Genomic DNA, 13126 nt, shown 5'->3' with positions numbered 1-13126 from the left:
TTATGAAGGTTAGAAATGTTAAAATATAATTTCACTTTTGCCCTAAAGTTTTATCTTTCTCTCATTTTAATCCCTTCTTAGAAAAATAAATTTGATACCTAATTCTAGAATTGAAATATAAGTCATTGACCTTGCAAAATAATTAGAATAAATAGTATTTGTCCTTTTGAATTATAATTTTTGTAGAATTTTGTTGCCTGAGCGTTTTTATTTGGTAAATTTTTTCTGAGCTATAAAATTGTTACTAATAGTCTCTGCAGTTATATTCTTTTCATTGTTTTAAACAATTTATTGATGTAAGACTAATATGATGTTAATTTAATCCAATTTAAGAGTTTAGACAAAATAATAAATACATAATTAGCCGTTAATGTATACGTATTTTTATAGGTAATATTTGAATATTTAATGTCAATAAATTAGATTTTTTTTTTTTTTTTGAAAAGAAGAAGAAACTTCATTAACATAAGTCATCCAAAATCAAGGATGAAATTTCAGGTGGCAAAGTAGCCACACTGAATGTACAATCAGCTGTATGAACAGAATTACGAGCCAAAGCATGCGCAACCTTGTTCGCGGATCGCTTAACAAAAACAATTGAAACAGACAATAAATCTACTAAGAGTACCTTACAATCATGAATCACAAACCCATATGGAGAAATCATTGGTTTGTTAGAATTAATATCATTGACAACATTAAGGCAATCGGTTTCCACAATCACATCTCTCCACCCCTTGCTCTTAATCCAACTCAAGGCCTCCTTTATTCCCACTGCTTCAGCCATAATCGGTGCAACTACACCAGAAAAACTGGTTTGCCGAGCCTCCAGTAGTGCACCAGCACTTGTTCGAGCCACCATGCCTGCCCCAAACCTTTCCTCATGTTGAAAAATGGCCCCATCAACATTAACCTTAAGCTTTTGAAACGAAGGAGGAGTCCAATGCTCATTGTTAACTACCCTGCTATGACTTGTAGGGGTAGTTTGAAAACGAGTTTGAGCATTTATCCAGTTAGCTAAGGTAAGTTTCGCTGATGTTACAATTTCTTCCACCAAAGGTGACTTTGCATTCCAGACTTTATCATTTCTGAACTTCCATAGAGACCAACACAGCATGGATACTTCAATTTTTGTTGCAGCATCCCATTTAGCAAGACCCGATTGGAACCAAGCTGCAAAAGTTACATCAGTTGAGTCCATACTTCTAATTCCCATATTACTCCAGCAAGCCTTTGCAACAGAGCAGTGCACAAACAAGTGCAGAGAAGTTTCTGCAGTCGTATTACACCATGGGCATCGAGTATCAAGGTGTACATGCCTTTGCCGAAGCTGTGAACGAGTAGGCAAACACCTCGAGCATGTTCGCCAAAGAAAATTCTTGACTTTAGGGGGTAACTTAAGATGCCATAAAGCCCTCCAAAAACCCGAGTTGTTGTCTTGAGACCAATTCCCTTTCAATTCTTGAAGACAATGGTATCCACTCTTTACGGTATACATACCAGATTTTTCTTTACACCAGTACCAGCCATCGTTATTTCTTGCAGAATTTAGAGGGATACTTAGCACTAATTTTTTATCCCTTTCATTCAACACATCTTCCAAAACTTCTTTATCCCACTCCCTCACACCTATTTTCATCAGAGAACTTACCTTAGCATTATTCAACACAGGATGAATTGATGAAATGAATGGATCATCAACATGAATAAGCCACGGCTCCTTTAGGACAGCAACCGAATCACCTGATCCTATAAGCCTTCTCATACCCACCTTGATGAGATCTCTTGATGCTAAAACACTTCTCCATATGTAGCTTGGATTGGCTCCCACTTCAGCAGATAAGAACGAGCCCTCTGGAAAATATCTAGCTTTGAATATTCGAGTAACAAGGCTCTCGGGATTAGTCATGAGTCTCCATCCTTGTTTGCCCAACAAGGCAATATTGAAATCCCGAATATCTCGGAATCCCATACCGCCTACACCCTTGTGCTTGCTCAGATTTTTCCAACTAAGCCAATGAATACCATTCTTTTGGGATGATTTCGAATGCCACCAGAAATTACACATACTTCTCTCAATATCCTTACAAGTATCCTGAGGCAATTGAAACACATTCATAGCATACGAAGGAAGTGCCTGAACCACAGCCTTGATTAACACTTCTTTGCCTGCTCTAGATAACAACTTCCCGTCCCAACTTTGAATCTTCTTTCTCACTTTGTCTTTCAGGTAGCCAAACACTACAGACTTATTCCTAGACAAAGTACTTGGTAGCCCCAAATACTTACTATCCTCCCCTGCTTCTATAATGCCCAAAGTCTGACATATACGATCTCTGTCTTGACTTATGGTGTTTGTGCTGAAGAAAGCTGAAGATTTTGCAAAATTAACCTTCTGACCTGAAGCCATTTCAAAGACCCGAAGCAATTGCTGAACTCTTTGAACATCACTATCATTTGCCTTGCAATACAGATAGCTATCGTCCGCGAAGAGCATGTGCGACACCACCGGGGCTTTGTTTGCAACCTTGCACCCATGAATCCACTTTCTTTCTTCATATTTCCTTATCAAAGTCGAAAATCCTTCGGCGCATATCAAGAATAAATAAGGCGATATAGGATCCCCCTGCCGAAGTCCTCGAAACGGAACAATAGGCCCAATCTCATGCCCCCCACTAACCACTGTATACTCTACCGAGGATAAGCAGCTGGCAATCATTCGAACCCATTTCTCGTCAAAGCCCATCTTTGTCAACATAGCGCCTATATAAGACCATTCGACCCGATCATAGGCCTTGCTCATGTCCAATTTAAGCGCCATGAAACCATCCTTTCCACGTTGCTTCCTTTTCAAATAATGAAGAATTTCAAAAGAGACCATGATGTTGTCAGTTATCAGTCTTCCTGGGATGAATGCGCTTTGGTTCACGGAGATAATGTCATTGAGAAGCCCTTTCATTCGATTAGCAAGTACTTTTGTAATGACTTTAGCTAGCACATTACATAGCGAGATCGGTCTAAGCTCCGTCATCTTGTCTGGGCACTTCTTTTTGGGAATTAAGACCACGTTTGTCTTGTTTAAACCAGGTGGCATTGCTTCCTTTCTGAAGAACTCCCTTACCGTATGTACTACATCCCCTCCAACTATATTCCAAAATTTTTGATAAAATGCCGGATTCATCCCATCAGGTCCCGGGGATTTGTCAGGATGCATTTGGAACACAGCCGCTTTAACTTCCTCATCCATAATTGGTTGTAACAACACTCTATTATGATTCTCTTTGACAACATGTGGTACACAAGACAAAATTTCTCTCCAATCAACAACTGATGCCTGAAACAACCCTTGGAAATAATCAAAAATGACACTATTCAAACCACTTTCCCAATCCACAAAGACTCCATTCTCATTTTTCAGACGCACAATCTGATTATTTCTACGTCTAGCACTAGCTCTAGCATGAAAAAACTTACTATTTTGATCTCCATCTTTGAGCCATAGTTGCTTAGACCGCTGCTTCCAATAGACCTCTTTTTGATGAAGAACTTCAAACAACTTCTTCTTAGTTTCACTATACTGTTGCAACCCGTCCTCATCACTTCTTCCCTTAAGCCGCTTAAGAGCCATATTACAGCTTTTAATTCTTTGAGAAAAGTTGCCTTCCATGCCTCTGCCCCACTCCGCAAGAGCTTCACCACATTTACCAATTTTGAACTGAAGGGATCCCCCTATATTATTTTCCCAGCATCCTCGCACGACTTCCTCACAGCCCGGTTCACTCAACCACCAATTTTCGAACTTAAAATGTCGATGCCCCTGCTCTTTATTTCGAAAATTTGTGTTCAGAATCAAAGGTGTGTGGTCCGATGGAGAAACATCATGATTGAAGAGTCTCGCATAGCTAAACATTGCCAACCAATCATCACTTATCATGACCCTATCCAACCGCGCCTCAATCCAATTTGGTGTATTTCTTCCTTTCTCCCAAGTAAATGGATGACCATATAACTTTAAATCTTGCAACCCACACTCTCCAATCGCTGCCCGAAAGCCATCAATGAGCCAATTTGGATAGCGATTACCTCCTTTCTTCTCGCTTTGCTCCATTACATTATTGAAATCACCAATTAGACACCACGGCAAAGAACTTTCAGCTTTTAACTCCCTTATTAAATTCCAAGTGTTAGCTCTAAGACTTCTGTTTGGCTCCCCATAAATACCAGTTAGCCGAAATTGATGAATGCCTTCCCAAGAGATAGAAGCATCTATATGGTTCCGAGAGTAGCCATTGATTGATACTTCATCTTTGTCTTTCCACAACAGAGCAAGCCCCCCACTTCTTCCTTGAGCCTCCACAACAAAACAGCCTTCAAACCCAATAGAACTACTCAGCCTCTCCACTTTGTCCTTCTGACATAAAGTTTCACATAAGAAAACAATACTGGGTCTCTTTTGACCAACAAGTTCGGCCATGAACTGATAGGCCCGCGGGTTCCCAAGCCCACGGCAGTTCCATCCTATAATACTCATAATGTTGGGCGAGCCCCATATGAGAAGCCCGCCAAATTTGAGTTTTTTGAAAGCCCAACATTTTCCAAGCCCACCGAAGCCTCCTTTTCCAAAGCCTCTGTTGACTTCCTCCTTTTATTATCCAGTATTAATACATTCTCATCCAAACTATGTGTAGCTGATTCCTCCATTTGTGAGTCAGAGATATCCACAATGAGATTCTTTCCCTTATTAGTCTTCCTAAAATCTTGCAAATCCACCTCATGATTCAAATTAGCTTCTTTTTCTCCACCTTTCTCTCCATGATTCTTGCCACCTTCCTCTCCCTGGTTGTCACTTTCCATATTGGTCTTTCCCATATGATTCTCCACCGGTCCACCACTGCTCTCTCCGACCACCGCCCCTGGAGTCCACCCTCGGGTTCTAAGCCATTTCGCACCAATGTTTTGCTTACGATTCTGGAATTTGGCTCTCATGAATTCCCCATAAGGCTTAACGATTTGGTCTAATGGTTTGTCAAAGAGTTTGACACAAAACCTTTCTGAATGTCCAATGATTCCGCATATAAAACAAAATGTTGGCGCCCTTTCATACTTGAAATTAGCCCAAAATGTTGTTCCATCAGGCTTTGTCAATCTCATACGCCTTCTCAAAGGTTTGTTGATGTCGATGGTTACCCGCACTCTGAAATAATCCCTCCACACGCCCAAAAAATTCTTAGGATCCGACTCCACAAACTGCCCCATGACTTTGGCTATATTACGAAGAACACTATCCGACATACACCCAGGTTGCAAATCAAAAACTTGAACCCAGATGTCTAACTTATTCAACATTATCTCTTGTGGATTCTCACCCTCTTTCAACCTGGCCAATATCAATTGCATCCGATTAAATGTCCAGGGGCTCCCAGTAATCACCCTTTGTATATCCACCTCGTGATAAAATTGAAACAAATATCTATCTGGTGGTAGTTCCTTGACAAACATGCCCATGCCTGGTTTCCATAGCGAAGCAAGAACATTCTGCATTATTTCAAACTCAACATCTCTGTCTGATAAAAATCTGCCCACTAAGCACCATCTCGCATCTATCCCATCGTCTTCATCCCTCTCTTCGATCGCTACCACATCCTCCTCTTCGTCTGCTACCTGCACCCTCAGAACCTCCTCTTCCAACGCTTTCATATTCCAACTGCCAGACGCCATAATGCTGGAGAAAAAACAGACCGATAATACAAACTAATTCCAGAAAGAAACGATTAACAACACCATGTCACAAGACAAGACCTCATAGTGGGCTCCTGTTCCACTATTATTTTAATTATTCTTGTATTTATGCTTAAAATTGTTAAATAAATTTGAGAAAAGAGAGTTAGGAGGGTTGAAAGCTTAATTTTCACCATTATTTTTAGGTATTTAGCCAGTTGGCCTTGTGAAAGTGTTTTTAGTATGACAATGATGGCAAAAACTTTCTTCAACTCATGACAGCACCATAATATTTATTGGATTTTTTGAAAATTGATTTTTTTTTTTCAAAAAGGAGTAGAAGCTAAAGAGATAAACAATAAATTTCTATGTAGTTAAAGGGTTAAATTTTAATCTAGGAGTTGATAACATTAAACTTGTAGCAATGGAGTTATTTAAAGCATTTATCTCAAGAACACTTTTGTAAAATCTTCGAACTCTTTTCATGGTGGTGGTAGATCCTATTTATAAGCAGTTTGATCTAATTAGGGCCCAATTAAGGTTTTTAGATATAAAGTAGTCTATTGATGAGATAAATACAAGATAAATTCATGAGTGATTCTAATATTTACGTCAAAAAAATCTCTAAAAGAAGTAAGTTATTATTGTTTATTGTACTATTAATGTTTACGTCCTATGCGCATGAGTCATCGCTTGGAGCATGAGGAAAGATTGTGTTAGAGTAGTGGTGTGACAATCCTATGGAGGATTGCACATTTTTTCGTGAGCCTTTTTGTGAGTTGGTAAAAGAGACAAGTCCCAGATTTTTGGCATGGTGTCAAAGATGTGACACGACTTCATCTGGAATGGTAGACAATCCTAGATGACCTTTCGTATTCCTTTCCTGAATATTCCCACCGGTGATATTCGTTTAGACCAAGGCTCCCTTGGAGGCAGGTTATCCATCTTGGATAAGGTTGGTGTGTTTTGTTGTCTAATTTAGTCATGCTCATTGTTATTCTTATACTTTGATGTTTCAATGCAATTTTCTTAATATTCTTTTTGGATATTCAAAACCCACTATAAAATTGCATCAATAATAATCATTTTTAATGATTCTTTAGTTGTATTCACATAAATACAATCATTTTTTTTTTGACAAATATAAAACATTTACTTCAGAAAATGTTTGTCAAAATCTATATCGATATTAGATTACTTTTCATTGTCCTCAAAAAATACAAGAACATATATATAAATATGTATTCATCTCTTTCATTATATATCCATCAACTATATAATGAATATTACGTTTGCATAATCTTCAGGATATATGCAAGATTTTATTGAGGACGCATAATCATCAGGATATATGCAATATTTTATCGAGGATGCATAATCTTCGGGATATATACAATTTTTTATCGATGATGCATAATCTTCAGGATATATGCAATATTTTATCGATGATGCATAATCTTCAGGATATATGCAATATTTTATCGATGATGCATAATCTTTAGGATATATGCAATATTTTATCGATAATACATAATCTTTAAGATTTTCTCTATCATATCATAGGCACACATATATTGTAAATATTATGAATGATAAGAACATAATATATATATGAAATTAATAATAAATATATAAAAATATATACATACATATATAATATATAGATATATAGATAAAAGGAAAAAGGAAACCAAATGATTCTTGAAATTATTAGTGTATCGTGACTTTGAAACAATTCAAGAACTTTAACAAAATACTTACATTGGGTCTTAGGCAGAGATTCATGCTTGAAACTTGGACAGAGACTCGTGATAACGTGTTATAAAATAATATAAAGTAGATGAGAAGAAATAAGAAGAAGATGAAGAGAGAAAGAGAAAGTGAATGAGAATTTCTGAGTTATTTATTCCAATGGGGTGAACCCCTATTTATACAAATATAAGAGTGAGATATTAAGAAACTAAGAAATTCTCATTCACTTTCTCTTTCTCTCTTCATCTTCTTCTTATTTCTTCTCATCTACTTTATATTATTTTATAACAATTTATATATATCTATTCTATATAAACACTACTAAAAAAAACACTATTCACGTCGGTCAACACTACTATTCACGGTGTTGACCGACGTGAATAGTGTCCCAATTAGTTGAACCGTCGGTTTTCAAAAGACAGTAAAAATACATAATTTGCGTCATTAGTAACACAGACGCGTAAAAGACAACTGACGAAAAAAATAGAATAATTTTAAAATATGTAATAGACGATTAGCGTCATTTATAAAAAGTCGAATACTTTCTATTTGACATTTTATAACCGACGCATATTTTAATTGACAAGGGGATCCACGCATATTTACCCCCAAATCGAAGCCCACTATTCACACTTCACCTTCGATTAATCTTCAAAACCCACCTCTAGCGATTGTGTCTTCTCCTCCGCCCACCTCTCTCGAAGCCCCCCTCTCACTGTCTCTCTCGTTAGGTTCTTCACAGGTACATCCGCATCTGTCTCCCTCTCTATCTCTCTCTCTCTCTCTCTCTCTCTCTCTCTCTCTCTCTCTCTCTCTCTCTCTCTCTCTCTCTCTCTCTCGTCGCCAACTGTACCCTGAGAACGTCATCGGTCCCTAAGCCAAGAATGGAAGAGAACATCAAAACACCGACCAGGTTTCCCTTTTAACCAAAATGACAATTGGTTAGCCACTACCAGTACGAATTCATTGTTTGTTGTGGTCTTGTCTTTTGTGTCTTTGATTCCCCATCTCTCCATCGCAAGGTCTTCCTTTGTCGACTTGGTTCATTACAGTGCCCTAGCCAGGTTTCGTGATGATTTTGCTTTTATCCGTAGAAGACAGGTATGCAAATGATGATTTACAATGAATTTCAACTAGCTTGTATGGGTTCAAATTCTGGTCTTTTTCTTGTGTATATAAGTTTATGGGAATGTTTGATACATTGAAACAGAAATATCGAAATAAGAAACTCTGGGGTGTTGTGAAGCCACTGAAATCCTTGCAGCCTTATGCCAACCCTAGAAACAACTACGTAGGTAAGAATTTGGTACTGTTGTCATGAATTAGTTATTATTATTGTTTAAAGAAAAAATAATTGAATAAGTTGCCTAGTCTGAGAATTATTATCCTTAATTATACAGTAAATATGGTGACAAGTCTTTTGCAAGTATTATTGTCAAAATTTTTTGTTTCCTGCGTATTGTACGATTTAGCATGATACAATTTATATATCATGTATAATGATTAAGTTTATCCCAATTGAATTGAATCTCCTATGAGTATCGAGTACAGTCCAATGCATTGACAGCTTTTTTGTTTAATGAATCCATGAACATACTATTAAATGTATTCTAGAACATTATTTTTTGAGAGTATGCCTTTCCCGAGAGGTCAATTGTCATGGTTTGGTAAGATTTTCTCATAGGATGGATTGTAAACTACTTTGGTTGATTCTATCCATTAAGAAGAAACTTTTGTTTGATTCAATTGTTTCTTATGCATGTAAATTTTAAAGAGTTAATATACACATGTATTTGTGTATGTTACTTTTCAAATATCTTATTTCTTTTTTGTTTATATCACCCTTTTTATTTGTTGATTTAGGATTCTATCTTACATCAAATATTTAAGGATTTTCAATGATACTGAATCAGTTCTGGTTGTGTCATTCTGGAATTCAGTTGAAAATATTTTCTTGCTGTGTTGGATAAAGGGAAGACTATTAGAGAATTTAGCTAATTGATTGTTTTCTTTGTTTTACAGTACCAAATAAACAAAGTACCGGTTTCATTTATGCAAAAATATTTTGTGGTTTAATTTTGTTTAATTAATGTGTAAGTCATTTGTAAGACAATTTTTACTTGGAGTTAATTAAATTTTTGTTAATTTTTCAGATCTGTGATCTGATCATCATATTCAGGCTTTTAAATGCTACTTTTGTCATTCCAGAGATTCAAGAGACTACACGCTCAAAAGGTGTCAGGTACTTAATGCTACTTTCCTTGCTTATTTAACTTATTGGTTCAAATCTAGTTATTATTAATACAAATTACCCTTAAGATTCTGGCCAATTACATATATAAACTCTACATACACTGTAAACCCTGAAGATCTCAAGGAACTATTCAAGTCAAATCTCATAAAGTTCTCATCACCATCAACACCTCTCATCAAGCTCTTCCAAGCACCAAAACAATAAAATTATAAAGCTCTCTCTTAACAAAACTGCAATATTCTAAGATCGGCCTGTCCTACTTGTTTGACTATTTCTAACATTCAGTAGTTTTTTTATGAAAGAAAATCTAATACTGTAACATCTCATGGCTCAAGCATAGGCTAAATGAGCCATTCAAATGGTTAAAATGACAAAGGAGTTAAACAATATCAAATACAATATAATTATAACACTAAGTTCAGTATTTGGTTCTGCTTAACATTAGGTTGAAAATGAGTTTTAACATTCTAATTTACTTAGTTTTCCTCAATTGCTCCATATTGTGCAACATTGTCTTCCAATCCACAAAATTATCTTTATACCAATACACAAGCTAGACTCAGCTTTTTTTACAATTATATTAAATGGCATTACTCTTTTAGTCTACAAATCACTCACTCTCTCTTAAATTTCTTACTAGTAAGTAATTAAGTAAGAAAAATGTTGTTGTTAATAATTTAATTATTGTTATTATTAGAATGAAGTGAGTGAGACTTACACTGGTGATGGCTCTGTTGATGCAAAAGGAAAGCCAGCAGTGAAGCAAAATACTGAATATTGGAGAGCATGTTGGTTCATTATAGGTACTTTATTTTGTATAAAATAATCGTGAATTGATTAATGTTCTTGACTATATGTAATTATATAACACAAGTGTTGAATGTTGTGAAGGCTTGTCCTTCTTTGGGCCTTTATGTTCATTCTGTCAATAGTGATGATGACACTCTACCCAATTCTCATAGATTTAATTTTTAAAAACTGTATCTAAAAATGTTGTCATCTATTAAATTTATTCATGTTTAATTTAAATTTTGCTTTAATTTTTTATTTGTGTTGGTTATGTTATTTCCGTTGAACAGTGAACAAAGTTTGTTTTTAAATAATTTTTATCTAAAATGAACATAGGAGGTAAATGACATGATTTACATTTGGTTTCTATCTGGAGGAAATTTCTAACATATTTAGAGCATTGGTGGTATTTCTAATAGAGAAGATGGTTATGGGCTTAATATAAGAGTTGCTTGGAAATTTATAATTTTTCTTTACCTACATATATGCTTCATTTTATAACTGACGCAATAGGTGAAAGAAAAACTATTTCAACAATTTATGTGTCATTTTTGAACTGACGGTATAAGTTTTTCGTGTCGGTTTAGAAATGTCGCAAACAATTTTGTGTCATTTCCAAACTGACGCTAAAGATAAAACAAAAGTGCGTACATTTTACGTCAGTTTTTAAATGAAGAAAATTGTTTTTTGTGTCATTTTAAAAACGACGCTAATAAAAAACTATTTGCGACTACGGCATACACGTCGGTTTTATAAACCGACGTAAATTCTTTAAATGACATTTAAAAACTGACGAGAATTGTACTTTTTGTAGTAGTGAAAGTGTGCCTATATAACTGATTTCTTGGTTTATGAGAAATTTATGGCTATTTTTTTATTTTATTAATAAAAATAAAATAATTTATGAATTCAAAATCCAAATCAAAAGAAACGATTTGATTTAAGCATGCGATATTCGATTTCTCTTATCTGACTTCTCATATTATTCACAACGTGGTTTAAGAAGCTATGCCTCAAATCTCGATTTTCATATTTTCATCATTTTGGTTGTGTTCGGAGAAGAAGAAGAAGAACGAGCGACAGGAGGCCTGTACCGGAAGAGATCGTCCATGGGAGACGCTGGAGGGAGAGCACCGTCATGGGTTCTGGTTTTGTTCTGGGTTAAACGAACGGGTTCGAAAATCTTCAAGCCAAATTTCTATATCTCCATTTTCCCCAATTTCTAAGCACCGACGACGAATTAGGTTTTTGTTCATTTGGCTAATTCGACCAGATATCGGTCGGATCAAATGTATTGTCACCAGAGTATCCGATTGTATGACGCCAGCGCCAATGTGCTTCGAAGTGAGTTCAGGCACGGCGGTGCCGTTCTCGACTGTTGCTTCCACGATGATTCTTCCGGGTTTAGTGCCGGCGCCGACAATACAGTGAGACAAAGGAGACGGTTAGTTCGTTTTTTCTTTTTTCATATGCTTTAGTTTTCTGTTTGGTTGTTCTATTGATAATTATAATTTGATTGATTTTGGTATTTTAGGCTTGTTTTTAACTACAATAAGGAGGACATTCTAGGTTGACATGATGCACCTGTACGGTGTGTTGAGTACTCTTATGCAGCAGGTTCGGTTTTTTGTATTTTTAACTTTGTTTCCATTTCAGATTTACTTTACATTGTCTTTTTGTATTCTATGATGATTTAGGCATTGGAGCATGTAATGCTTTTCTTAGAGTGTATTGTTGAGATAATATGCTAATAACTAATCTGTAGCAATCTTACTACTTCAGGTTATAAGATATTGGTTTGGATAGTCCAGCCATTGAAATTATTAGTCACTTCATTTATGTTCTAGCTTATCTTGTTTAAGTTTAATAGTTCACTAATTGCTTCTATTTATTTTTAAATAGCTAATATGCTATGGTATTTACTAATTATTACATTTGTAGTGAGCTAAACCTTTTAATTCATAACATACTTTACTTGTTCACAATTGAAGATTAGAATAAGATATAATAAACTTTCTGTTGTCCTGGTCTGTTGATGGTTGCAGGTCAGTTGATTACAGGAAGTTGGGACAAAACACTGAAGTGTTGGGACCCTTAGAGGAGCAAGTGGGCAGGAGCGCACCCTTGTTGGGACATATGCTCAACCTGAGCGTGTATACTCTCTTTCATTAGCTGGAAATCGTTTAGTTGTTACAGTGTTTCTCTTACTACTTGTACATTGGTCGTGTTTTATTTTCATGCTGTCTACTTTTAAGTTTTAAGGATGTATATGGCTAAGCAACTTTGGTTATTGTATTATCATTGCTGATACATAGTTGAGTATTTTTAGCTTTACACTGTGAAATTTCGTTAAAGGCTAGATGAATGCTAATACATGATGGTTTCCGAGATTGAAAACAGATGGAGATATACAACTTCCTACTATTGCAATAGTGGCATCTTTCAATAGAAACAAAAAAGTATAACTATATCTAATTTTTGTTTCAGTAGGCAGAAAATGATCTCATATTTTTTGGATTGGTATGCATGAGGAGCACAACACACTTTTAATTTCTATGCAGGGTGATATTCTATTTTTAAGTATGAGCAAGGAACTCATTTGCACAAATCAGC

At 35.8% G+C, this 13126-nt stretch overlaps 2 long non-coding RNA genes across 2 annotated transcripts; both read left to right on the top strand.

The window, feature by feature from the left end:
- Positions 1-8033: 8033 nt before the first annotated feature.
- On the top strand, positions 8034-10747 carry LOC133038709 (uncharacterized). The gene is made up of 4 exons (XR_009688230.1): positions 8034-8571; positions 8681-8765; positions 9624-9712; positions 10422-10747. It is a non-coding gene; the product is annotated as an uncharacterized LOC133038709 (long non-coding RNA).
- A 1210-nt stretch (positions 10748-11957) lies between these two features.
- Positions 11958-12847, top strand: LOC133038710 (uncharacterized). The gene is made up of 2 exons (XR_009688231.1): positions 11958-12130; positions 12559-12847. It is a non-coding gene; the product is annotated as an uncharacterized LOC133038710 (long non-coding RNA).
- The last annotated feature ends 279 nt before the right edge of the window (positions 12848-13126 follow it).

Source organism: Cannabis sativa, chromosome 6, assembly GCF_029168945.1.
Source record: "Cannabis sativa cultivar Pink pepper isolate KNU-18-1 chromosome 6, ASM2916894v1, whole genome shotgun sequence".
Lineage (NCBI taxonomy): Eukaryota > Viridiplantae > Streptophyta > Magnoliopsida > Rosales > Cannabaceae > Cannabis > Cannabis sativa.
The sequence above is the reverse complement of the archived record's forward strand: the minus strand, read 5'-3'. Positions and strand labels throughout refer to the sequence as shown.